Below are 27,301 nucleotides of genomic sequence, written 5' to 3' on the forward strand. Positions count from 1 at the left end.
AGAACTATTAGCTAACATTTGCTTTGTAACAATGATGTTCACTTACAGGGACAGCAGGCAAGGAAGTGTCATGAAATGAGTATCTCTCCACATTCCTTAAAGTAGCCCTGGCTTTTTCAATGGTTATACTCCAAATGAGAGCCCCTGAAAGACAGTTCCACATTTCAGTGCATTAATATTGGCGTTGTCTCCTGAGTCCCAGGCAGTAGAGATGCCATAACTTCTACGGCTTTCTGCTTTCCTGCTGATCTGTTTATCGAGGAGGCAGCCTGCTTACAAATTATTGAAACAGAAAAGCCAGATAATGATGTGTTTTGAGAACAGCCTCCTCCCTTGCTCATCTTCACTCCCTCCTGCATTTCAGAGCTGTCTACATTATCCGGCTGTGAGAGTTCTAGCTTAATGGGAGTGATGCAGCTGCGGCCAAGCGCCCACATAGCTCTCCTTACCAAGCAGGGACTCCTGTCCAGAGAGTATACACACTCCCAGGAAACACGTGCTGGCCACTGTGCCTGTGATTTTAAAGCTTATGCGTGCAAATCTTCTAAGCTAGGATTAAAAAAGGAGAATGAAGACAATTTGTCTTCCTTCTCGATATTACCCAATGCTCTGTAGATGAATTTAAAGGCAGGTCTTTCCAGACTGACTGAACCCCCCACCTTGCTTCATTTGCTATGTGGAATGTTTGAAAATTATTTTATGTTGTTTAGAAGTTCAGAGAACTCTTTACCTATAATGGAGTGATCCAACACTGGAAATCTTCTTTTTTTTTTTTTTTTTTTTTTTTTTTTGGTAACTAGAATACTGAGAGTGACAGTTGAGGTTATATTCCACTACAACAAAATAGGTATATGTGTTGTTCTTATTGCCTCTGTAAACAGGAAGTTTCTAGATTCTCAAATAGTCTAGGACATGAATATTCAGGTGATTTATGATGAAACAGAACTCATCATTCACAAAGATGTCAATGACTCTCACCTACCTGCCCTGTGTAATAGGGGACCTGTCAGTGAAGCATTCAGGAAGCGGGGTATGTGCCGCTGAGCAGAGCAAAGCCCCAAGCAAGAAAAGCACCCCGTACCTTCCCAAGGGAGTCAAGGGAAACAAATAGGGACTCACAGGACACCAGCCAATAATAGTATTTAACAATTGCCTGTATCATAAATAGTATCAAGCTTATCAGCTTTGAGTGGCAAAAGAATGTTCTTCCACTTTAAGGGATTATTTCCACTAGCCATTTAAAATCTCAACCCAATGAGAAAACTATTTCAAGCAACAGGGTTCTTGGATTCACTTTTAAAAAATTAAAAGTAAAAGTTTGTGAGAGACCATGACCCTAGCATAATTTTGAAGGAAGGAAAAAATAATAAAATAATGAATGGCATCACCAGCCTGCAGAGCAGATTCCAAGCCAGCTCAACTAAAGCTTTCATTTGAGGCAAAGCTCAACAATTTCTCTGTCTTATTTATTAGACTTTCTACGTGCTTGATGGTAGATACTAGCTTTTGCTTCAAGACTAGGGCAAGAATTGCTGCAATTTTCCACCTAGACTCTGCCCTGAGAACCAAAGCAGGTAAGCCTCATTAGGAATATTAAGTGAGGGAAAATGTAATGCAGAAGTCATGGTGTTCGAAATCACGAAGCCATGCGTGGGTAGCATTTGGGGTAGATTTCTGAGCTCTTCTGCTTCTATTTACAGTGGCAGCTAACTGCAGAAAAGTAAATGTGGTAGAACAAATGAAGTAAAAATGGCCGGGAAAGAAAATTAAATAAGCATATTCTGAAATACAATCAGGAACAAGAGCCATGCCAAATAATAAGCATAAACAAAATGTGAAACTAAACGTAGCTAAAACTGTCAAAACTTTCAATATTTACTTAAATGCTCAATTTTACCATTGCTGTGACCACTGTTGGAATGCCTTTGTTGCTACATTGGAAATATCTAGTCTGTGAACTGAAAATTGACATTCAGGAAAAGAAAATGTGTTCAAATTTCAGTGTTCAGATGTGTCTATTCCAGTTCATTGTATACTTTCTCAATAGGACATTATTATTTACACTTGAATTTGGCTATAGTGCTGTGCTGCTCTGTTCAGATCCTTTTTTGGGGGTGAATGCCCCCATCTCCCAGTTGTTGAGAGCTCACAGCTGCATCTCACGCTGGGGATTGTCTCTGCCACAGAGAACTGCCTGGCCCCAGGTTACACTTCTGGGGAAGGTGGTCTCACAACTAGTGACTGGCTGCTATGGAGATATGAAGTCCAACCCCCTTGCCTCAATTTGGGAGAACTTGGATAACCATCCCAACTCTAGAACCTCCCCTGGCATCAGCTGAAGCCACACCTGTAACTGTACTGGAGGTCAGCTTCTTGGTGTTCTCAATCCTACCACCCTGACTTCCTAATCAGTGAATCTCCCAAAATCTCTCCCCCAAAACCTTCTTTCTTCTGCTTGCAACTCCTTATCTCAGAATCTCTTCCCAAGGAACATAATCTAAGCGAGTTGATGCCGGGAGTGGTTCTAGGAGGAAGACACTGAATTGGGATCCAAGTGGATCACCTACCAGTTGGCTAGCAATGAGGAAGCCACCACTAATGGAAGGTGGGGATATGGAGAGTATCCAGCATGCTAGAGCAGTGCACCTGTCCAAACCTTCACTAGTGGTACAATGAATGCCATAGCAGTGGAAGGGGACACTAACTAATGCAGTATACCTTGGGTTTAAGAGATAGGAGGCAAAAGACAAGCATAAGAATGGAATTTAGTGGTTGTTAAGGATCAATGATTCATGAAAAAAAGACTGACTAAGGGTGAGTAAGTACCAATTCAAGGCAAAAGAGAAAGAACGTATGGTGCTACAGGGTCTGGCTGACATATACTGCCAGTAACTTGGAAAGGATGCCTGTGAGTATGGATTCTAAAAGAATGTGAGATCTAGGGGGAAAAGAGAGGAATGTGTAGTTGGAATAAGGAGAGTTTATTAACATGGGCACACTCTCAGAATACAAATTTCACACTCTGGCAAGGACCTTGGAAAATGATGCTTATACACTGCTAGGATGGCTCTTGGAAGCTGATACAAAACAGTAGCCCAAATCTAGTGAAGTAGAAATGCCAGAACCAGTATAATAGAGGATAGGATGAAGAATCAAAGGCTCTGAAACGTAGGCATAGTTAGGTGGATATACTTCGTGAAGTCTACTGTTTTCTGCAAAAAGGTACACCGAACACTCCCTTTGCTGATGCAATAAGAATACACCGATGAGGGGAGTGCCAGCCCCCCTGAGCAGCTCAGCAGTGGCTGTCCTCTGAAGAGCAGGACCAGGATTGGCAGCATAATGTTCAATGTGGAGTCCCTTGTTAAAAAGAATTTCAGGACTGCAACAGTAGAGCACTAAACAAAGTATGAGGCCCTTCTAAGTGTAGGGCCCTGTGTAAATGCACAGGACGCATGTCCATGAAGCCAGCCATAAGTAGGGCTAATGGTAAAACTTGTTACAGAACTGGGCTCCCTCATGACCATGGAGGTGAGGGGATCTTGAAAAAGTAGACCAAGAGGCAGCACTTGACCCCAGAAGCAAGTGAGCATAAGTATCACAATAAGAAGCAAGGTTGGAATAGCAGCCAGGGAGGCCTGACTTTCACAGAGCTTTGGAGATGGTCAGTGAAGACAGTGTTTCTAGAGGCAAAATAGATGGGCAGTAAATGAGAGTAGTCCTTAATTTAAATAAACAAGACGATCAGGAAGCTGACAGCAGCCACCTCATTAAAAATTGCCCAATTTCCACATAAGCCTATTCTCAGACCCAGAACCCACTAACTAAAGGAGAGATCAGATCCTTTGACAAAAGATTCTGAAGCACCACAGTAGACATATTCAATAATAAGTTCCCAAGTCCTTCCTCAAAGGGGTTTAATGCCATTGACTCAAGTAACCATGTGCTAAGGACAAGGGAATGCCCAGACCTTTTGAGAACTGGAAGAATCTAAATTGGCACTGATACCTAGGCACCCAAAGCATCACTACGGTCCCCCAATGGTGAGGTGTATGGAAACCAGTAATAAATGGAGTCCTAGCTTAGGTCCTTGTCACAGTTCATCCACTGGACTCGCAAACCCACCCAATGGTCATTTCTTCCAGACTCCAAATACATCATTGGAATAGACATACTTGTAGTTGAAAAAAAGTGCTAACACTGGTTCCTTAACATTGGTTCCTTAATATGATGGTGTAAGAGCTACCTAATGAAGAAAGCCAAGTTCCTCCTTGACCAATGGAGCAAATCAAAACAAAAACACATGCTCGGAGGGAGGGGAAGGCACTGCCACCTTCAGAAAGGAAAGCAGGGATTGTAGTGTCCGTGACTTCCCAATTTAATCACCAGGCAGGTCCTTCAAAAACCAAACAGGCCATGGTGGAGAACAATGAACTGCCATCAAGTTAACGAAGCATTAGCCCAATTACAGTTGCTGTGCTAGATATGGCAGCTTTGCTGTAACAGGTTTACAAAGCTTCTAGCATAAGGTATGATAACATTAATCTGGCATTTCTGCAGTGTTTTCTATCCCCATCATAAAGAGAATCAGAAGCATTTTGCATTTACCTAGAACAGAAGATAGTATACATCTATACTTTTACCCCAGGGCTATACTAACTCTCTCACTCTTGTCATAATATGGTTTGAAGGGACCTGGACCATCTTTTTACAGAATATCACATTGATCCACTATTATTGATAACATTATATTAATCAAACCAGATGAACAGAAAGTGGTACATACAATCAAGCCCTTACTAAGACGTGTGTGTACCAGAACATGGGACATGAATGCTATGGAGTCTCAGGAGGCCAACACATCAATGATGTTTGAAGTCCAGTAGTCCAATTGCCTGGGGTTTATCAGAACATCCCTAAAATTAAGGGCAAATTATTGTAAAGTGAATGTCCTCAGACAGAAGCATGTTGCTCTAATAAGACTTTCTGGGTTCTAGAGGCAGTACATTTCCTCACTTGGGAATACTATTTTGACTCATTTAGCAGATGACAAGCTAGGATGGTGGCTTTCAGAGAAGCCAAGAGCAGTCCAGTCTGTGGTTCACATAGCCCTGTCTCTTAGGTCATACTTGGTAGACCCTATGGTCTTAGTGGTATATGTGGTGGGAAGAGATACCATGTGGAGTTTTTGGCAAGACCCAACAGAAGAATCACAATGTAGGCCCCTATCACAATCTAAGCAAGTCCATGCAGTCTACAGTAATCAACTATAAACCATCCAAAAAGCAGCTTTCAGCATGCCACTGGGCCCTTGTAGTGTTCGGACTGTGGGATCCCCAGTGACCATGGAGCTGGACCATTAAGAGCTGTCAGGTTACTATGTTAACAGGTTAGGCAGATCCAGCATACTGCTGCCCACTGTAAAATGGAAATGGAAAATCCTGGTTGACTGTAAAATTAGCCAGAAAAGACAAGTAAGCTGCTTAATCAGGTGCCCTGGACTCCCAAATAATCCACCGCTCTCTCAACTCACCTTTGGCCACATGGAGGGGTCCTTTAGGACCAGTTGACAGGGGAGGAAAAAGGCCAAGCTTATTTCTTAAATGGATCAACTCAGTAGGTAGTGCCAGGCTTTATGTTGTTCTGTATGATCTCACTCAATCCTCATGGCTAGACTAAAAGCTTCACGAGACCAGAAAGCTGGTCTGTCTTGTTCACCACTTAATCACCAGGACAGAGTACAGTGTTATCTGGTAGGTATTCCATCAACGAATATTTATTGCTCCCATAATACCTACCAAGTCCTGTGTGGGTACAAGGAATATAGCAGTAAACACAATAGAATTTACTGAACTTTTGTAGATTCAATAAATATTTGTTGAAGAATGAAAGAACAGTGCTTTATCATCCAAGGTCCTGCCAGGAATCAGAATCCAATTCAATTGGCTAAAAATTCTTGCTCATCTCTCTGGTCAGAGACCAGAAATAGTGTGAAGACTTTACCACCCATAGGCTTAAAGGCAAAAAAGGGGAAGGTGGCATTAGAGAATTAGATTTGGAAATATTAAGCTAGGACTATCAACAGAAGCTATAGTTGAGGTGCCCAACCGTTGCATGAAATATGGCCCAGAGCAGAAAGAGAGCCTAGAAGAAATACCTGATCTCTCCCTTCCTTTACCCTCCAGTCTCTACCAGTGCCTCTCTTTGGCAACAACTGGAAGCCAACTAACTGGAAAGGGAGCCCTGGTGACATAACCTGTAGGGATCTGCCTCCAAGAACCAATCAGAGCAGAGATGAAACAACAGATGTGGGAGTGGGGGCAAGAGGACAAATGGGGAAAACAGAATAAACACTTAGAAGTATCTTTCCCTGATTTAACAGATGAGAAAACTGAAGCTGAGCCTGCTTACACAAGTAAAATTGCGGAGGCAGAATTCAAACCCATGGCAAATAATTCCAAAATCATTCCTTTTAATCAACACTTTATATGCTTCTGCGCATTTTGATTTCTAGAAAAGTGGAATGCACATAGATTGCATAAATTATATTTTCTATTCCAAGAAGCATGTATAAATCAGAGTCTCAGTACGTGGTAGATGATAAGGTAACAATAACTCAATGAGAGAGCCTGGGAATTTGATCATAGAAAGTCATGTAATGGGCAAATCACCTCAGTGAGAGTATGTGCCATGTTTGGGGGTTGCTGACCTTTACAAAAGCCATTCCTTGCGATACTGGGCCTACTGATATGGTGGCATAGAGTAACAGTGGAAAGTGTCATACCCTCTGCCCCTCCCCTGTGCATCTGGGTTGTATACGCCTTAGTAGGGGTACATGAAGACTTCCCAGCAGATATGCAACATGGTGGTTTTAAGTTAATCCATTTCCAGCCCTCAACTTCCATATGCATCCTTTCAAAAATAAATTTGCCCATTAACATGCCTGCAGGCTTCTCGTTCTTTACCATCACTCACCTTGTAATCACTGTTCTCCCACTTTAGAAAAGAAAGGCATTCCTCTCACTCATGCTGAGACCTACCGTGGTACCTTGCCCCATAGCTGACTAGCCTCCCTGGCACCAAACAAAAGAACACGCTAGAGAACACATTGTTCTTGAGAGCCAGCCCTTTCAGTACAAATAAAAAAATACTCATGGCAAAGCTCCCTACTGAAACTACCTAGCCAACTCGTTTTCTGAGTATCTAATTAGTTAATCATCCCAGAATTAGTGTTCCAAAATGAGGCTGTCACCAGGATGCATGATAACAAATTTATATGAATGAAAAAATGAAGCCAGACTCTCTTCTGATGGAAAACAAGTGATCCGACTGAATGACTCGACAATAAGTACTGGCTTTGTTAATGAGATGTTATTGCAAAACGTACCATACACTGAATAAGCTAAATCCACAATTTCAGTTTTGATAAAAATATATTAAAAACTCTTATGCAATATACAATATGGTGAAAATTACATCCTTTGTAACTAATTAAACTTATGACATGTGGACTTAAAAATGTGGGGGCACATACCTTTTTAAAATTCTTTTAGGGAGTACATGAATAAAACAGTTGGAGGATACTATTCTAGATCCTAGAGTAGGACACATTTTAGATCTGGAATGGATACCGTTACTTGGTACAACTTTCTTTGTAGAGAAGCAAACAAACACAGAGAAATTAAAGGACTTGCAACCAATTTGTGACAGAACCGGGATTAGAACCTGAGCCTCCTGGTCCTTAAGGCACACTTCCACTTGATATACTTTGCAGGTAGAATTCTGCCCTCTCTCCCACACCCGCCAGGCCATCAAAGAGCCCTTAATGCAGAAAGCAGACATTAGTTTAAATAAATGAACAATTCTCTTCAGAAAAGAAGTGCCAAAGAAGGCAGAATCTACATAGTTGCTTATCTTTAATGGACCTTGGCTATGACACCAATGGGGCTAAATGGGGTGAGACCCTTGGAGTCGGAAGGGATAACATGAATCACAAAAGTATCTTGATTGGCCACAGGTTACTTCACAGTCCCAGGCTAGCCACTGAACTGGAAGATGAATTTCACCTCAGCTTCACACAGTGATCACATCTGTCTCCCGAAATGTGTTCCTTGAACATACCCAACTCTTCTCACTCTACCGTCAGACTCCAGCCTGACCCCTGGTAGTTTCTCAATATGTCACCCTTTCAGATTTAATTAGCATGGCGCTCTAGGGGAGACCCTCACAGAGGTACAGTGGTCTGTGTCCCGAGCACATTTTGATCATGATTTTGCCTCACAGGCAATGAAATTATAACCTCTTTTGATCCAGTCATAACTTCCCTATGACATAGTTCATGTTCTCTGATTTATTTTTGTTTTTTTTTTTCTATTTCACAGAATTTCTATTTTTCTGTTCAGCTTAACTGAAGATGTTTACCTGCTTTGGGCTCAGAGGAATGAAGGCATATAAATTATCTCTGGGAACAGGTGAGGGAAGGCACTGGAGTTTGTAAGATTCCACTGACTTTTATCTGCAATGATTAGTTGTGCTAACTAGACTAAAATCGAAAACTGTATGTTAATAGTGAAAGAATCATCCATGTTAATTGGGCATACAATTACAGCAGAACATTTAATAAGCAAAATACTAGAGCCAAGAGGGCTCAGGATAAAAATCATTGAAAGAAGTTCAGTGATATTGATTTTGAAACGTTGGCTTTAATTTATGAGCAATCAATACTCTTTTAATTGGAATTTTGCTGTCTCTGGGTACATACACAACACAGTCTATTAAGGCAAATGATAAGTCCCTTTTGTTTTCAAGCTTATGGCAGGGAATTAGAGATGAGATCCTGGAATGGGGCCTTTATTTCACTCACTAGAAGCATTTAACTATGAAATAAAATCAAAGAAGCAGCTCTATTTACACCAGAGACTCCAAATCTAAAGAGGCGTTCTCTTCCTCTGTATATATAAATAATGCTGCCACCCACCCCCACCCCGCCTCCTTGGTATCCACTATTTCAGAGAAAGCAAGGCCACGTACTTTAGAGATGGAATTTTTTTCCCCCTGCTTGGGAGATTAGATACTAGAAAAATCTATAGAACAGAGCGAAAGTTCCAGATTTCATTCAGATGCCATCACTTAACACATGGGTGACTTTTCTGAGCTCCAGTGGCATCATCTATAAAATAAGGATAATTGTATTTACTTCCTCAAAAAAGTGGTAAGGATTAAATGGCAGAAGAACGACAAAATGTAAGTCAGTATGATGACCTTTGCAAATGAACTCTCCTGGGTGAATATTTCATTTGCTAGTCTTAAATGTTCACTCCCTATTCCAAACAGAAAAGTCCACAAGATTCTAGGAGACTAGGTAGTTCCACGTATAGCATATCAGAATCATTTCCTATATTAAATTTCCCTGCCCGCTCTGCACCCTCAAAATTCACATCATTCCACAGGCCATTCCCAGAAAAAAATAAAAATAAAAAAGCCAACTGCCCTCTGAGCTAGTCGGACCCAAGTGTGTTGAATAATATCAAACCTTCTTCCAATTTTAGACAAACTGCTCTCAAATTGAGGGAGGGGAGCCAGGGCAGATCCTGGAGGGGCTTGCAGTCTGGCTGGCCTGATCCTAAGCAAATCAGTCCTGAGTGGCTTTTTAAATATCGTCTCTCACCTCTCAGGACTAACATTCAACGGAGAAATATGGGAAGGGGAAAGACCCTTAAAAGGATAAGTTGCAGCAAAATTCTGAAAGCCTTGAAAATGAGGGAGAAAACTGCCAGAAGAAGAAACTGGAAGAGCGTTATGCCCAAATGCATCATCTGTTCTGACAGGCAAATTTCACAAGGAGCCAAACCTTGACAATTCTCCTCCCCTGTTTTTTTTAAAAATTGCTTCCCTGGCAACCTCTCCCCAAGCTGCAGCAGTCACACTACATTGCAGGTGCACACTCTTTTCATCTCCCTCTCCGTGAGACTAATGTATTCAGGTGAACGGTGCAGCTGGAGAGTGAAGGGGTGCACACAAGATGGGGGCCAGGGCCCACGTCCACTGTCCCCCAGGATGAGTCCCAGGCTGTGGAGTAAGACAGCACATCCTCTCCTTGAGCTCCGCTGTTATCATTTATAAATTTTCCATCTCCGAAATGCTACTGAAGGGTAATGAGTTAGATTATTTGCTTGGGGGCGTTTGTTTTATTTCTTTGATAGCAAGTAGGATAGCAAAACAATGCCAATTCACTATAGGGTGTTGACATATTTTATAAACATCATAGAAGAGCTAGCAAACATAATGACCAAATCTCACACAGTGAGAGTTTTGTATATTTAAATTGTGAGAGTGGAAGGGAATAAAAAGGAAGCTTGAAAATAAATAAACAAAAAGTACATGTGTGGCCGAGATGACTGTATACATGTGAAGTGCACATTCACACACGCACGTGTGCGCACACTCACAAAACTAAGTTTAGCAAATACTAGACTGCCATAAAAAAGGACACTGTGGGGCACCTGAGAGTCTCAGTCTGTTGAGTGATGACTCCTGATTTCTGCTGAGGGTTATAATCTCTGGATGCTGAGATCGAGCCCCAAGTGGATGCTGCACTGGTCATGGAACCTGCTAGAGATTCTTTCTCCCTCTGCCCCTCCCCCCACACCTGCACATATGCACTCTCTCTGCCTCTCTCTCACTCTAAAAAATTTTAAAAAGCGGGGCTGGGGGATGAACCCTGTCCTCAAAATCTACCATTTCAGCAGATGAAGAGATACAGCTCTGATATATTTTAATAAATATGTGCTTAATAGGGCTCTCCAAAATCAAGAGGTTAAAGCAACAAGAAGCTTGCCTTAGGCATGGGTGAAGTGCTACAGGGAGATGCTAATCCCATTTTCCCGTACATTTACAGCAATAACAGAAGATACACCTCTCCACTGACCTATGTGTTTCTACTTTAAACCATCTTTACTGTCCTGACCCAGGGTGATTTGGAAGTTGAACAAGAATATCCGACAGCAATACATCTATTTTTGAACTTCCTCAGCATCTTGCCATTTGTCTCCAATGCTAACTCCTTTCTTAAAAGGACAAATGCTAGATTGATGTGTTTTCCCAATAAATTGAAGAAAGTTATATCTTCCAGTCCAGATCTCAATTCCTGCCCCCAGGATAGCTCACTTAGTCAAAACACCTCTATTTACTCTTCCAGAACGAGATGGTGACTAGGAGGCTCCTGAATTTCCCTCCTCCTACACATGCACCAAATGTACAGCTATACATGGAACAATACCCTCTGGGAGAAATTCAGAAACGACTGACTCCCACATATGGGACTACTGAAAAAATTCCCACATCAAAACAGGTAGGAAAGGCAGAGAAACTTCACCGTAAATCTCACTCCCAGCATAATGACATACAATTGGAAGGGAAAACCCAACTACCAGCTTCTCCCTGAGGAAAAAGGGGCTTGGACCCCACATCTAGCTCCCCAACTTTGAAGACTTCCACCAGACAGAAGGCCCCAAATCACTTGGCTCTGAGAGTCAGCGAGGCTTTCATTCAGGGATCCCGAGGGACCTTGGCCAACAAAGCAGCATGGCGACCTGCTCAGGACTCAGTGCAGAAAGCAGGCAAAAACGCTCATTTCCCAGTCTCCTTTCAAGGGTCTGACGGCATAACTCACAAGCTCCTGAGGAAGAGTCCAGCTTCTAACCAGCGCACGTCAAGGTGATGACCAGATCCCTCCCAGAGCCTGAGTGAGCTGGTGAGCACTTGCCCTTCTCCCCATTCTGGGGCACTCCCAACAATAAAAATAAGTCTCCAGTTTCTCCCTGGAAGGAGCTTGTCCACATATCTAGTGCTCTGACTGTTACAGCAGTCATCTGACCTGGTTCAGAGAGCCAACAGGACTTGCACTGAATCCCACAGGACCACAGCAAACAAAGAAGCAGTTTTTCAACCATGTAGGAGCACCTCCATCCCCCTGCAGCCCTACCCCCGGGGCCAACACAGAGACAGCAGACAAGTGCTCAATTCCCAGTTTCTCCCAGGAAGGAGACTGACTGCATACTGTTCCAGCCACTGCTTGAGGGTCCAGCTACTAATCAGCCTGCATCATCAGGGAAAGGAAAATCAAAACCATAATAAGATATCACCCCACACCTATTAGGATTTCTATTATCAAAAAGAAGAGTTAACAAGTGTTGGTGAGGATGTAGGGCAAACAAAAAGCCTCTTGCACTGCTGGTGGGAATGTAAATTGGTACAGCTACCCTGGAAAACAGTAAACAAATCAAGAAATTAAAAATTGTTGGAGCCACTAAAAGCAGAAATGGCAATTTCTTATGCATAAATACGCACACACTTAAACATAAAACCGCAGTCGGGTGGAGGTAGGTATTGACATGACAAAGTCACAATTTGCTTTCAGGAAGAAATAGTGGAGCTTTCCTTTGGTGGGGCTGATCAGAGTGTCAAGGGGATCACAGAGAAACAACTGAAAAATGCTGGCACTCTCCACTGCCTGGTAGAAACAGATAATCGATTCAACCCCTTGAAAAACATTTTGGTAAAAAGTCCGCTGAAATTTCATAAAATGAGGCAACACTATTTCACCTCTAGGAACATAGCCTAAGTAAATAATCCAAATAGGGGATGATTCTTATAGGTATTTATCACTGCATTATTAAAATGAGTCAAGTAAGTTTTCTGTATCTGGTTGGGATCATGGTTACTTGGATGTGAACATTTATCTAAACTCATTAAATTATTCACTTAGGATCTGTACATTTCACTATAATTTTATCTCAAAAGATAAATAATAAATGTATATAAATAAATGTCCTTTCCTTCATTTTTAAAAATAAAATAGCCAAATACCAATTGACCCAAAAGGCCCTATACAGGGAAATACTACCCTTGGAGGATCCATTTCATTATATCTTATGACATTATTAAAGTATGGATTTAATCATGATTGCTTCTAATAGTATAAGAAACATATAGTAAGATGTTAGTTGAAAAATACATACAAAACACTAGAGAGAATTGTAATCACAAGAATGGTGAAATACGCATAAGTAGAAGACTAAAAGTTAATGTATCTAAATATTAACAGTACTTGTCATAATAGAATTATGAATGATTCTTTTTTTCATTTATTTTTCTGTATTTTCAACATGTTATATAATGAGCCTCATTAAAGCAAGAAAACAAAATTTTTAAACAGTGAGTAAAGTGCTGCTCGCAGTCACTCCCTGTCCCCTCTCCACTCAGTTCTTGAGCAAATTAGCAGGCCCAAATGACACTATATCTAATCAGGAATCAGACTTCATCAAAAAGGATCTAACACGAAGTCTGTGCAAAAATACAGTCCAACACCCTCTTCAAAAAGGAAGCAAATTAGCAAATTCATAACAACACTGGGAACGAGATTTACCAGCTAGCCAGAAAAGTGTAGGGTTTCTTGAAGTGATAGAGCAATGGCAAACAGATGGACAACATATTCCAGAAGAGCTGAGGAACCCCTCTCAGTAGACAAAACATCCCAAAAGGTGGTTTTTCCCAGAGGAACTCCAGAATAATACTACAGTCAGAGGCAGTGGAGGCAGGAAGAAGCATGTGACAGTGTTTTAGGTAATTAACTGAAGAGTGGCACAGGTAAGACAGCCACTCCCCACCCCCATTCTGCTGCCTACCACATCTGTCTCCAGATGAGAGTTATGAGTACAACCCCTCCTAACAACTCCGGCATGGGAGACTACCAGAGCGGCTATTGAGCAAAAGAAAGAAAGAGTCTCTGCCTGCCAAGAGATACTGGGAGCCTCATTCCCAAAAGCCAAGCCTTCCTAGCCACACATTGGTCCTCTCCTCCTGTAGACTCACCAAGGGTGATTAGTTTGCATCAACTGCCAGACAAACAGGGATCCTCATTTAGCTTGAGAAAATACACTTAATTAACAGCAATGAACTATTCAATCCAGAATCTCAACCACAAGTAAGAGCAAACAAGAAACACTATTTAAGAAATTTAACACTATAGGGGCGCCTGGGTGGCACAGCGGTTAAGCGTCTGCCTTTGGCTCAGGGCGTGATCCTGGCATTATGTGATCGAGCCCCACATCAGGCTCCTCCGCTATGAGCCTGCTTCTTCCTCTCCCACTCCCCCTGCTTGTGTGTTCCCTCTCTCGCTGGCTGTCTCTATCTCTGTCAAATAAATAAATAAAATCTTTAAAAAAAAAAAAAAGAAAGAAATTTAACACTTTATAAAAGAGACACTCGGAACTCAATAAATACCTGTTACAGGGGGAAAAATTTTAACTGAAAAAACTTTAAAATATTAGAAGAAAAAATAGTATTAATATTGGAAAGAAAAAGACAAAACAATTATTATCTAACAATGTGAATGCCCATCAAGGACACACAAGACAGTCTACTAAATAAACTTTTAGAATAAACAGAGCATTTAGTCAGATGGATACAAGATCAACATATAAGAATTAATAGCTATTTTCCTAGGCCTGAAATAACTGTACTTAAATATCCCATTATAGCAAATAACATATTCATAATTAAGTTAAGCAAGAGATGCACATTTATGAAGAATACTGTAAAATTTTATTGAAGAAAGTAAAAGAAGCTCTTAAGTAAGAAAGGCAAACTATGTTTTTAGATGGGAAGATCCAATATTGAAAGATATCAGATCTCTCTAAATTTATGTATAAATTTGATACAATTTTCAATCAAAATCATAAAATGATGTTTAAATGAAAGGAAATAAAATACAATGAAATGAAATATGCAGTACAATTTTAAAAAGAATAATGAGGAGGGACTTTCTGGACCACTCTAAATTGGAAGAATAGTGTGGCATTGTTCCAAGAATCGATAAATAGACCAATATGAAAAGATAAAGCATGTGATATTTCAGATCAGGAAAGAAAAGACCAACAATTCAATACATGCTGTTGGAATAACAGGCTAGCTGCTTACAGACAGATTAAAAACTAAGCTCAATAAAACACTAAAGTATTAGGGGCGCCTGGGTGGCACAGCGGTTAAGCATCTGCCTTCGGCTCAGGGCGTGATCCTGGCGTTATGGGATCGAAGCCCCACATCAGGCTCCTCTGCTATGAGCCTGCTTCTTCCTCTCCCACTCGCCCTGCTTGTGTTCCCTCTCTCACTGGCTGTCTCTATCTCTGTCAAATAAATAAATAAAATCTTAAAAAAAAAAACATTAAAGTATTAAAAATTATATAAATATTAGGAAAAATACAGAATTTTATGTCTTAATCTTTAAGTAGGGAATACTTTCATAAGCAAAGACACGAAACCCATAAAATGAAAAGATTTTAAAAATTCAAATATTTTAAATACTGTAAAGATTATAAATAAAATTCAAAGGTGAGATACTGCCCACGAGAAATATTTCTGACATCTATGACAGATAGATATTAATAACCAATATAAAGTGCCCATAGAAGGGGCACCTGGGTGGCTCAGTTGGTTAAGCATCTGGCTCTTGATTTCAGCTCAGCTCATGATCCCAGGGTTGTGATATCAAGTCCTGAGTTGGGCTCCACACTGAGCATGAAGCCTGCTTAAGATTCTCCCTCCCCTCAATCCCTCCCCCTTTCCCTCTCCCTCTCCCCTCCCCTTTCCTCCCCACTCTCTGCACACACTCTCTCTCTCAAAAAAAAGAAAAAAGTGCCCCTAGAAATCAATAAAGACTGAAAAAAAGCCTAACAAAAACAAAGAAATTCAGAGAAGAAATATGTGTCTAAATATGAGCTTCCACTATAATTTGGAATATGCAAATTTTTAAAATAATGAGTTAAAAACTTATCTAATGGGCAAAAATGAAAAAACAGGATAATATTGTATTCTGACAAGAGTGTGTGTAGGGAAACAGACTCTCATTAGTGAGAAAAATTGGAACAGACTTTTTGAAGTATAATTTTTCAGTACTTATCAAAACGCTACCTGTGCATTTTTTTATACCTATAAAACCCACTTCTAGGATTACATGCAATAGACACACTCATTATCCACATAGAAGACTGTTCATTGTAGCATTTTAGGTTACTGATATAAAAAGATTACCAAGATATAGTAATAAAAAAAGAAAATTCTTAAGTGTAAGCATACACAGGAAAAGGTCAAGTGACTATATCAATGCATTAAATAGTAATTACTTCTTAGACAGGAAGGGGGTGAAGCATTGGGAGAAAGTAAAAAGGAACTTTCAGCTTTACTACCTATATTTTTATTGTTTGAGTTTTTTATTTTTGAAATAAGCATACGTCGAGACCAGCAGAAATGATACACTCAGACTAAGTTTTTACCGTGGTGGCATGTTTACTTCACCAAGATAAAATAATGTGGCCACTTAAAGCAAAGGTATACTTGATGGTACTGTGAGCATGGTTCCCTAGAGCTTCGCTTGCATGGGTGGACCTTATTTGGTTAAGCCACTAGGGGTCTTGCTACTTGGAGCAGCGCTGTCCCTCTCTTCACACTCAGGTGTTTTCTCCTGCCAGTCTGGGGAGGAGTCACATGCTAGCCCCATCCCCCCACCTTCCACAACAATGCACAGCCCTCTGTCTCTCCTACCATGTAGATCCAGTCTTCCTCTTATCCCTGTCAGATTTCTAGCTCTCCCATACAGGGATTGCTTTCAATATCACATAGGACTTTCCAAGAGAACTGCCAACAGGCTACTACAGCACATAATGTTGACCTCTTGGGGGCGCCTGGGTGGCTGAATCGGTTAAGCGTCTGACTCTTGATTTCCACTGAGGTCATAATCTCAGAGTCCCGAGATCAAGCCCCCCAACCTGCTCAATGCTGAGCCTGGAGCATGCTTAAGATTCTCTCTCTCTCTCTCTCTCTCTCTCTCTCTCCCCCCCCCCACCACTCCCTACTCATGCATGTGAGCTCTCTCAATAAATAAAGTTTATTACTTATATAATTCTTTTGAACAAAGGGGGGAAACATTTAAATGTATATACATCAGAATATACATCAGAGGAGTTACCACAAGAAACAGAAAAAAAAAAAAAAACCTTAGATAAATAATTCTCTGCACTCCCAGAGAAATTAAAGAGGGGGGCAGAAATTATATGTAAAGATTTTTGTGAGGAGGGATATGAAATTAAAGAGGAAATAAGAAAAGTGGTGAATATGAGCTGGCAGAGTCCACAAAAGAAATCAAAGTTAACAATACAAACACCATAGAAATAAAAAAGATACAGAAACATAAAACAACATAATAAAACTATTTTTTTAAAGTATTGGGAACATAAAAGACAGACTTATAAAAATCCAAAAACTTAAATGGCAAAGGACAAAGAAACAAAGGTAATTAGAAGGATAGATGTGGAAGAGAGATCAAACAGAGCCAAACCGCAAGCTTGACCGACAAGGGAAGCTAAACAAATGTATCTGAAAATAACGTTCAAATATTAAATAAAACACATTTCTGAAATAAAGGGAGACTGGAAACTGGGGCTCAAAGGGGCACACCACATTCCAGGGAAAAATAATTTGTTGCTGTCATCAACATGATACATCCTTGTGAGTCTGCTCACCTTTAAGAATGAAAATAGAATTATATGAGAATTCAGTCAGAAAAAGCAATTCACCAACCAAGGAGAAAAAATCACAATGGCTTCAGATTTTTTCACAGCCACACCAGTACCCCCACCCAAAAAAAATTGTGAGCCAAGAAGTTTATAAATAGCCCTTCTTGGAGAAAACTACTTGATGATAAAGTCTCATCAAACAAGTGCCATAATCCAAAGAACTGAGAAAGAAAGAATTAATGGCATAAAAGTATTTGTAATTTGCACTGAACTGATTAGAATATAGAACGCTGAAATTTATACAAATGCATAAACATTGAAATGTATAAGCAAGCACAGATCTAAGAAAAAAAGGGCAACGACAGGGAAAGGGGATCTGGAGAAAAGTACAAATATGCTAATTTCCTAATCTGTCATATCAGGAGTTAAAAGATTTTATTTATTCCTGATACTCCATGTTCCCTTCTGATATTTCCTTCTGTCTGAAGAGTCTCCTTTAGCAATTCTTTCACAGTAATGGAAGGTTGGTTTAATAGTAGAAAAAAAAATGTGAGCCATCATATATTAATAGACCAAAAATGAACAATGACACGATTATCTTAACAGACGCAGGGAAAAAGTATTTTACAAACTTCAACACCCAATTGTGATAGAATATGGCAAAGTGGAAATAAAACAGAACCTCCTCAATCCAATAAAAGGCCATTTATATAAACCCTGGAGATGGAAAATTACTGAATAGGAATTTAAAAAGACTAGAGCGATGGAGAAAAATAACATGTTCATCAATCAAAAAATGCAACACTGTTAAGATACCAATTCTCCTCAAATTGATCCATAAATGTGACGAGATTCCAAAATGTGGTCTTTTTTATATAAATCACAAGCAGATTCTAAAATTTATAGAGAAATGCAAAACACCTAGGAAAGCCAAAGAAAGAAAAAGTTGGAAGTCTTTCAAAGAAGAAGAACAAAATTGGAAATCTTTTTTTTTTTTTTTTTTTTTAAGATTTAACTGTGCTTATTTTAGAGACAGAGAAAGAGAGAGAAAGAGCACAAGTGTGAGGGGCAGAGGGAGTACGAGAGCGAAACGCAAGCAGACTCCACTGTGAGCACAAAGCCGGACATCAGGCTCAATCTCACAACCCGAGGCAAAACCGAGAGTCTTATGCTTAACCAACTGCACCACCAGGCATCCCAAAATTGGAAGTCTTAAACTCCTGCTTAGTATGGTGTGTACACTTAGACTCACTATAAATCTACAGTAATCAAGTGAGTCTGGTATTGACATAAAAATCTATGGATCAAAATAGTGAGTCCAGAAATGGACCCACACATACATAGCTCACCGATTACCAAAAAGGTACCAATGTGTTTCAGGGTGGAAAAGAGATTCTTTTCAACAAATAGTGCCAAAAAACTGGATATTCACATACAAAAACAAAAGAGGAAATGTCAACCTCCTCTTCACACCATATCCAAAATTTAGCTCAAAAAGGTTACCTAAATGTAAGAGTCAATTTTTTTTAACCTGTAGAAGGAAACATAGGAAAAAAATTTTTTTACCTCTAGTTATTCTTGATTTCCATAAAAACATAAACCATAAAAACAAAAAAAATGATAAATTGGACTTCAAAAAGTAAAAAGCCTGTTCTTCAAAAGATACTGTTAAAAAAATAAAAAGACAAGTCATAGACTGGGATAAAATATTTGCAAAACATATAGCTGATAAAGTATTTGTGGGGAGAATATATAAAGGACTCTTAGGACACAGTAAGACAAACAATCCAATTAAAAAATTGGGAAAATTTTTTGAAAAGACACTTCATCAAATAAAATAGATAAATGAGCATATACAAACATGTTCAATACCATTAGTCACTAGAGAAATGCATATTAAAACCACAAACCACAAATACGCATAAGAATTAAAAAAAAACGAATTTACAATACCAAACGTTGGTGAGAATGTGGAGCAATGGTTCACTCATATGCTGTGGGTAGAAATATAAAATGGCACAACCATGTAAGAAGCACTTTAGCAGTTTCTTATTAAGTGGAAATACACTCTTACCATACAACTCAGCAATCTCACTTCTAAGTACTTACACAAGAGAAATGGTAACATATGCCCAAAGACATGCATTTGAATATTCACAACCACTGTTTTCATTAACAACCCAAAATTTGCAAACAATCCAAATGTCCATCAACTGGCGAAAATAAACAAATCTGTGGTATATCCACATAATGGAATGCCAAAAGAAAAAGTTCAGACACAAAAAGACTGCATATGATATGGCTCCATTTATACAAAATTCTAGAAAGGGCAAAACTACAATGACAAAAAGCCATTTAGAGGTCGCCAGGGGTCAGGCATTGGAAGAAGCAAGAAAGGAGGTAGAAGGGAACTTTCTGGAGTGATAGATATGTTCTATGTCATGATTGCAGTGGTAATGACACAATAGTAATATAAACTATGTTTTTTTTGTAATTATACAAAAATACAACTTACAGGGGCACCTGGGTGGCTCAGCTGGTTAAGAGTCTGCCTTTGGCTCAGATCGTGATCCCAGGGTCCTGGGGTTGACCCCCCATGTCAGGTTCTCTGCTCAGCCAGGAATCTGCTTTTCCCTCTTCCTCTCCTTCTGCTTGCTGCTCCCCATTTCAGCTCTCTGTCAAATACATAAATAAAATCTTTTGAAAAAATACAATTTATAAAATTGTATTTTTATGTAATTACACAAAATACAACTGTATACATTTGTCAAAACTCAGAATTGCCAACTTAAAATTGTCGAATTTGTGGTATATATATTTACTTCATTAAAAGTGATATTTTTTAAAGCAGGAAAACTAGAAGGAAGATCATATTCCACAACAAAAAGTCCATAATAAAAGTCTAATCTTATAGCTAGGATGCTTTATATTCTTTGTAGATGATCATTGCAAACTTGGAAAACCCAAAGGAATCCTCCAAAACTAGCAGAAATAATATGAGAATTCAGTAAGATGACTGCCTATGAAGTAATATGTAAAGATATTGAACTTTACTATACATGCAAATAGGGTAAGAAAAATCATAACAGAGGAAAACATCACCTTTAAAATTCACAAATATACAAACTGATGGTTGCCGGGGTGGGGGGGATCAGAGGATGGGCATGACGGGGGAAGGGGAGACGTTGATACAGGTTTCCAGGGATGGAATGAGCAAGTCACAGGGATAAAAGGTACAGCATGGGGAATATAGTCAATGGTGTTGTAATAACGTTGTATGCTGACAGACAGTAGATGCACTTGTGGGGAGCACAGCATAATGTACAGACTTGTTGAATCACTACACTCTACACCTAAAACTAGCGTAACATTGTGCGTCGACGATCTTCATAAAAATTCTTTTTAATTCACAAGTTTATAAAATACATATGCAACAACTATGGAGAAAGTTCAAGTCACTCCTGAGGAAAAAAGGGGAAAAAAAAAAAAGAAAAAGTAAACAGGTAACTATAAAGGTATACTCTGTTCTTGGTTAGGAAAATTTTGCACTGAATGTTTTTTTTTTTTTTACTCCTAAATTGAACTATAAACTAATGACAATCTCAATAGAATACACTCTAGAAATAGTCCCAAATATACATTCTCATTTTGAATATGATTAATAGGTTACTTGAAATCATTGGAGAAAAGACAAAATATTTAAATAAATGATATTGGGATAACTTTTAAGCTTTTGGAAAATATGTTTACATGCATACCTCACTCGCTAAGTACAATAAATTCTATTTACATCAAAGATTTATATGCTAAAAATAAAACCATAAAGTTTAGAAGAAAATATGAGGTTTTTTGGTTTGTTTGTTTGTTTTTACTATCCTACAGTTGGGAAATCTATGCTTACATAAAATTCAAAATTCAGAAAGATTAAAAACTAATAAATTTGACTACATAAAACTTTTAACTATCTGCAATGAAAAAATTTACTGTAATTAAATTCAAATGATAAATTAAAAACTGGAAAAAAACAAACTAGCACCACAAATGACAAACTGCTAATTTCCTTAAAATTAAAATTGCTTATAAGTTAATAAAGAGACAGCCAGCCAACAGAAAATATGGCAAAGAAGATAAAGAGGGAATAAGGATAAAAAGAAGTGCAAATGGCCTATAAAATGCAAAGATGCTCAACTTCACTTATAATTAAAGAAATTAATATAAAATAGGAATGAGGTGCCATTTTTCAGGCAGACAAGAAGCCAAAATTTTGTTACTATTTGGCCATGTCCACTGTAGCTTCCTAATGCAATAAGAAATAGGACACAGAGCTTTGTAACTCTGGGGCAGCAGAGGTTGCCTTTTATGTGAATAATTACTCACTGAGTGGTAGTTTGGCTCCTGTCCCACCCAAATGGCATGAGATACAGAGAGTATGTAGCCCAGGGCACCTTCAACTTGAACCAGAGAATTCCAGGTTCAACTCCAAGAGGCATAGAGAGGCACTGGGAAACTGTATCCTCACTTTGATCAAGCTCTAACGCGGATGGTTCTCAAACTCTGGCAAGTATCAGAATCACCTGGAGGGCTTGTTAAAACACAGGATTGCTGGGCCCTGCCTTGAGAATTTATGATTCAGAAGGTCGAGGGTGGGACCTGAGAACTTGCATCTATAACAAGTTCCTAGGTAGTGATGCTGTTCCTGGGCCAGGGACCACACTTTGAGAACCTCCGGTCCGGGGACTTGCCCTGCTTGTTTGCTGTCTCAGTGGCAAACTGAAATAAAAGCAAAATTGATTGGAGTCCCATTGCCAATCTTCAAAGCCAGACCAGCCCTTTGTGGTTTGGCTTAGCTTAGCAACTGGTAAAGACATGGATAATAAAATCCTTTCCCACAGTGCTGGTGAGAGAATAAACATATGCAGCCTTTCCCCATTTGGCAATAATTCTCAAAATTCACATGTATAGATCTTTGGTCCAGGAATTCCATTTCCAGGGATTTATCCTGCATATATGCTCTCCCCAAAATGCACAGAGATTATACATAGAAAGAAAGATGCTTATTGTAGAATACTGCTAATAGCTGAAAACCGGAAACAAATGTCAGTCAGTTGGGAATTGCTGAAATAAATTAGGATACATCTCAAGGGAATACTTTGCAGCCATTAGGATGAATGTGGTAGATTCATCATACTGAAATGGAAAGATGCCCACAGTGTAATGAGAAAGATAAATTGCAAAATAGTACATGGCGCGTGATCCATTTTTTTGTCAAAATTAAAAAGATATATCATATATAGGATATGCCAAATGGTACGAATATGATATATAGAAAGATATGATGGATATGTATGCACAGGGTATGCGTGCGCGCGTGCGTGCGTGTGTGTGTTAAGCAAGGTTTCCGAAGGGCCCCTTCCAGACTTAGCCTAGGGAAAGGGGCCTGGAGCCTCACAGACAATGACTCCGCCTGGCTAGGGGAAAAACATGTCTGACATTGAAAGACATTAACTCTAAAATTTTCCTGTTTGAATTATTTTATAACAAGCACATATACCCTCTTTAATTTATTTAAAACCCATTTTTAAAGAGTCAACGCAAAAGCCCAGAAGATGGCGGCGGCCGGAGCGGAGCCGGAGCCCGCGCCTGCCTGCCCGGAAACGGTGGGCTCCGGCCTTCTCTAGTACAAGGAGATTGTTGATTATTACGAAAATTCTAGAAGCATGGGGTCCCTTGACAAGACAACAAAAAACGTTGGAACTGGATTGGTGAGGGCTCGGGCATGTGGTGATGTAATGAAATGCAGATTCAAGCGGAAGAAAAGGGGAAGATTCTGGAGGCCAGGTTTAAAACCCTGGGCTGTGGGTCTGCTATTGCCTCCAGCTCAGTAGCCACTGAATGCGTAAAAGGGAAGACGCTAGAAGCCTTGACCATCAAGAACAAGGACACCGCCAAGGAGTTCTGCCTCCCCACCCCAGCCTCGCCACCGTGAAATTGCACTGCTCCACACTGGCCGAAGACGTAATCAAGGCTGCCCTTGCGGATTACAAACCGAAACAAGAACCCGAGAAAGCAGAGGGGGAGAAGGAAGGAGCCCTCAGCGAAGCGCCCAGCTGGTCATACCTGCTGTGTGTCCACCCGCCGCGCCATCACTACAGCTGTTCAGAAGCCCCCCNCAGCCCCCCCCCCCCCCCCCCCGCCACTACAGGGAAAGAGCTCTGAGACGCGCGCAGCGCTGGCTAGTCACGTGGCTCCCGTGCAAGCAAAATGCACAGGTTACTCGTTCTAAGTCCTGTGCTTTCTTTCAGCCCACTTTTATCATCTTAACCCAGTTTGTGTGTATTTTCAGTTGTGTGCATGGCCTCAAAACTGGAATCAGTCACGAAGTCTCAAGTGCGGTAGTCCACGAAGTGCGCAAATATCTAATTTCACCTGAATCTATCTTGGGGAAGATTACTAGTAGAAGGCCTTGTATGATTATTTGATAGAACCAATTATTGTACATAAAACAGATTTGCATATATATATTTGCATATATATAAAAGAAGGTAAGACCATGTTTTTTTCTGATAAACCTTGTCTCTTGGATCCCTCATTCACCCACCCCAGGGTCCTGCCCAGAGCCCTTTGGGGCTCCCAGGTCTGGACCCTGATGACGTGTGCACCTTTCTGAGCAAACTGGACAGTAAAGATCATGGACAGAGATGGCCAGATGTGTGTCACATTTTCTGTAATGGGGAAGAAAGTGAAAGGAGAGAGCCATCTCTTTTTGTTGTGCTTTGCAAAATAATAGATTGACAAAAAAAAAGTCAATGGAAGAGCAATAACCTAACACCTCTAATTTCTTGGTGTTAATTTTATCTATTGGTTATAGATGGTTTGCCAGGGCCTCTATCAGCGACCTTTTTTTTTTTTTTGCCTAGGTTTTAATCACAGTATATAACTGAAATTAATAAAACAATGCCAAACAGTAGTCCTGTATTGCTGTCATGCCCTGCCCTTTGCCCTCACTTTAATTTACTCTCCAATGTCTTGGAGAAAATTTACCATCATTACATGATTGAAAGTATGTTTATATTATTTACAATTTCTCTGTTGACTCAGTAATTGCTTCAGTAACCATAAACTGAGTTAGTATGACCCCTGCCTCCTTCAGGTGGCCACCATTTCTGTGAGTTCTGGGAATGGGACAACAATGACAGTATATGACACCAGTATACGATGATGACAGTGTAGGTGCCAGGATATGCTAAAATACAGAGGACCTAAAATCCTCTCATGGCAAGGGTGTACCTGAAATTAGCATGACTTAGGAGAGTAACTTGTAAGAGAAATTAATTCTGTTGTGGGCCTGACATTCAAGACTTTCAGGCAGCTAGGTCAAGCTGGCATTTCAATATGCAAACCTACTGCTCTAAGGTATAAGGCCAGCTCTCAGGGGAGAGAGAGCAGGGCTAGAGGTACAATCCAATCTTAAACTTCTCTTTAGAGTCATGAAAGCTTAAGCCATGACATAAATATTTATATGTTCTGGATTAAAAAAAAAATTCTGAAGAGCCAAAAGGAAGCAAATATCCCACATTATTTCTCAACCTGAAAGAATAAAATAAGATTTAGAATTCCAATGAATCACACATTTTCTCATTGCCCTAAAATCCTATGGAGAGGCCCAATTGCAATCTTAGTTACTCCGTGAAGAGGCGCTGACAATCTCCATAAAGTTTGTATCATTTGGTAGACAATTCTGTAAAAGTGGATTATCAACATCAAAACAGACCCAAAATTTTTTGTATCAAACAATACGAACTAAGAAGTTTCTTTCCTCTTGGAACCAGCTGTGCTTTCTCTTTCGCAGGCCAAGAACAACATGTGATAGGTCATATGTCAAGTGCCACTGGACATATCATTTTGGAATGTACCTGACTGATTTTAGTCACTCACTAATTATCTTTCTCTACTCAAGCCACCTTAAATGTTTTCTTTAGTTGCCTTAAGACAGACTCAAAATCCTCTAACTTTCCTATTTTTTTACATTCATCCAAGGTGCTAATGTGATTATAGCACTGTCATTTGGGACACATGATATCATTGCACCCTGCAATTGTGTAAAGGGAACTAGGGTAGAATCCNACAAAAAAACCAAAAAAAAAAAAAAAAAAAAAAAAAAAAGGGGGGGGGGGAGAATCAGAGACTCAAGCAATGTAGTAAGGCTCTCTAACTAATAATAGCACTAAAATCTTGTGTTCCTGGTTTCCTCCAAGGAGCTCAAAGCTCTTCGTAGCAATTATTAAATGAATCACCCAAACATTCTTGCACATCAGCAGGCAGAAGATACTGTAATAGTCACGTAATGGATTGGAAAAACTGTACTGCAGAAAAGGTAAGTGATTTACCAAATATTACAAAATGATTCAGAATTGGAAGAGAAAATAGTTCTCCATGACATTGATCTGGTCAATGGTCCTGACTGAATAAGCACCTTTGTTTGTCTGTTTTAACCGTTTCATGTGAGGAGAGACTTAATCATCTCCTTATTGACCACTGTCTGTTGGTTCTCTTATGTTCCTCCTCATTTGTACTCCACAATAAAGGAAATGATGCTTTTAATATTTGAGTAGCATCGTCTCTGACAGAGTGCTTTTACATTCCTGATCTCCTCTAATTAAGCAAGCCCATCTCTGCCTTCTGCATTCCTTCAACCCTTGACTCAAGCTGACTTGGAGCTGTCAAAAGAGACCACACGTGGGATGCAGCAGGGAGAGTGAGATTTCGTTTTAGCCACTGTTTCCCTTGAAGATACTCACGATGCCCCTGCCATCTCCTTCCATAGCCAGTTACAGTTTGGCAATAACTATACTCTTCTATTAAAGGCCAGCAGTCCTATCCTAAAGTCACAGGTCATTCCGGGTCACTGTTCCTTTACTTGCTTCCTCAGGCCCAGGGATAGGAGGCTGCCATTCCTGCCCCAGAGAGCTTCACCATCTTTGTATTATCTTAAGCCTTTGTAAATAATTTCTCCATTTTGTCGTTTTATTCAGCAAACATTCATTGGGCACCAATCTGTGTAAGGCAATGCTCAGTACGAAGGATATGAAGATAATTAAGGTAGTCCTTAAATGGAAGAGCTTATGTTCTAAACATGGAAATAATTTACAAATATAATATAGCAGGTGCCTCAGTTGAGGTCTGAGTAAAATGCTCATGGCATATCAATGAGAAAGAAATGAGCTCCGTTTGAGAGAATCAGAAGAAGCTACTGTGTTGAATTATCTTAATTTTCTCCCCTCCCCATATCCTCTCTCCACCTGCTCCGTATTCCAGGGAGCTAACTGTTGTGGACTATACCACCACCCTCCCTTGCTTGCCTTCTAGGTTTTTGGTAGGGTTTGGCAGTGGACATTCCCAGCAGGAAAGCAGAGGGCATGCGGAGATAGGTTGGGGTGTGTATTTTCCCAAATCCTTCCCTACCCAGTTACAGTTTGGCAATGACTATATTTCTCCATCAGAGGCCAACTGTCCTATCCTAAAGTCACAGGCCATTCCAGGTCACTATTCCCTTACTTGCTTCCTCAGGCCCAGGGATAGGAGGCTGCCATTCTAGCCCCAGAGAGCTCACCATCTTTGTATTATCTTAAGCCTTTGAAAATAATTTCTCCATTAAGTCTTTTCAGCAGGAGAGTGACCACGTGAGCTTAGAGTGGGGAGTTATTAAGGAAGACCCTAGAAGCAGGGTAGGT

The 27,301-nt window shown here is 40.0% G+C and overlaps 1 pseudogene; it reads left to right on the top strand.

Annotated features, from left to right (window-relative positions):
• The first annotated feature begins 912 nt into the window (after window positions 1-912).
• LOC100468336 lies at window positions 913-23,786 on the top strand (annotated as a pseudogene).
• The last annotated feature ends 3,515 nt before the right edge of the window (window positions 23,787-27,301 follow it).

Source organism: Ailuropoda melanoleuca, chromosome 1 (assembly GCF_002007445.2).
Source record: "Ailuropoda melanoleuca isolate Jingjing chromosome 1, ASM200744v2, whole genome shotgun sequence".
Classification (NCBI taxonomy): domain Eukaryota; kingdom Metazoa; phylum Chordata; class Mammalia; order Carnivora; family Ursidae; genus Ailuropoda; species Ailuropoda melanoleuca.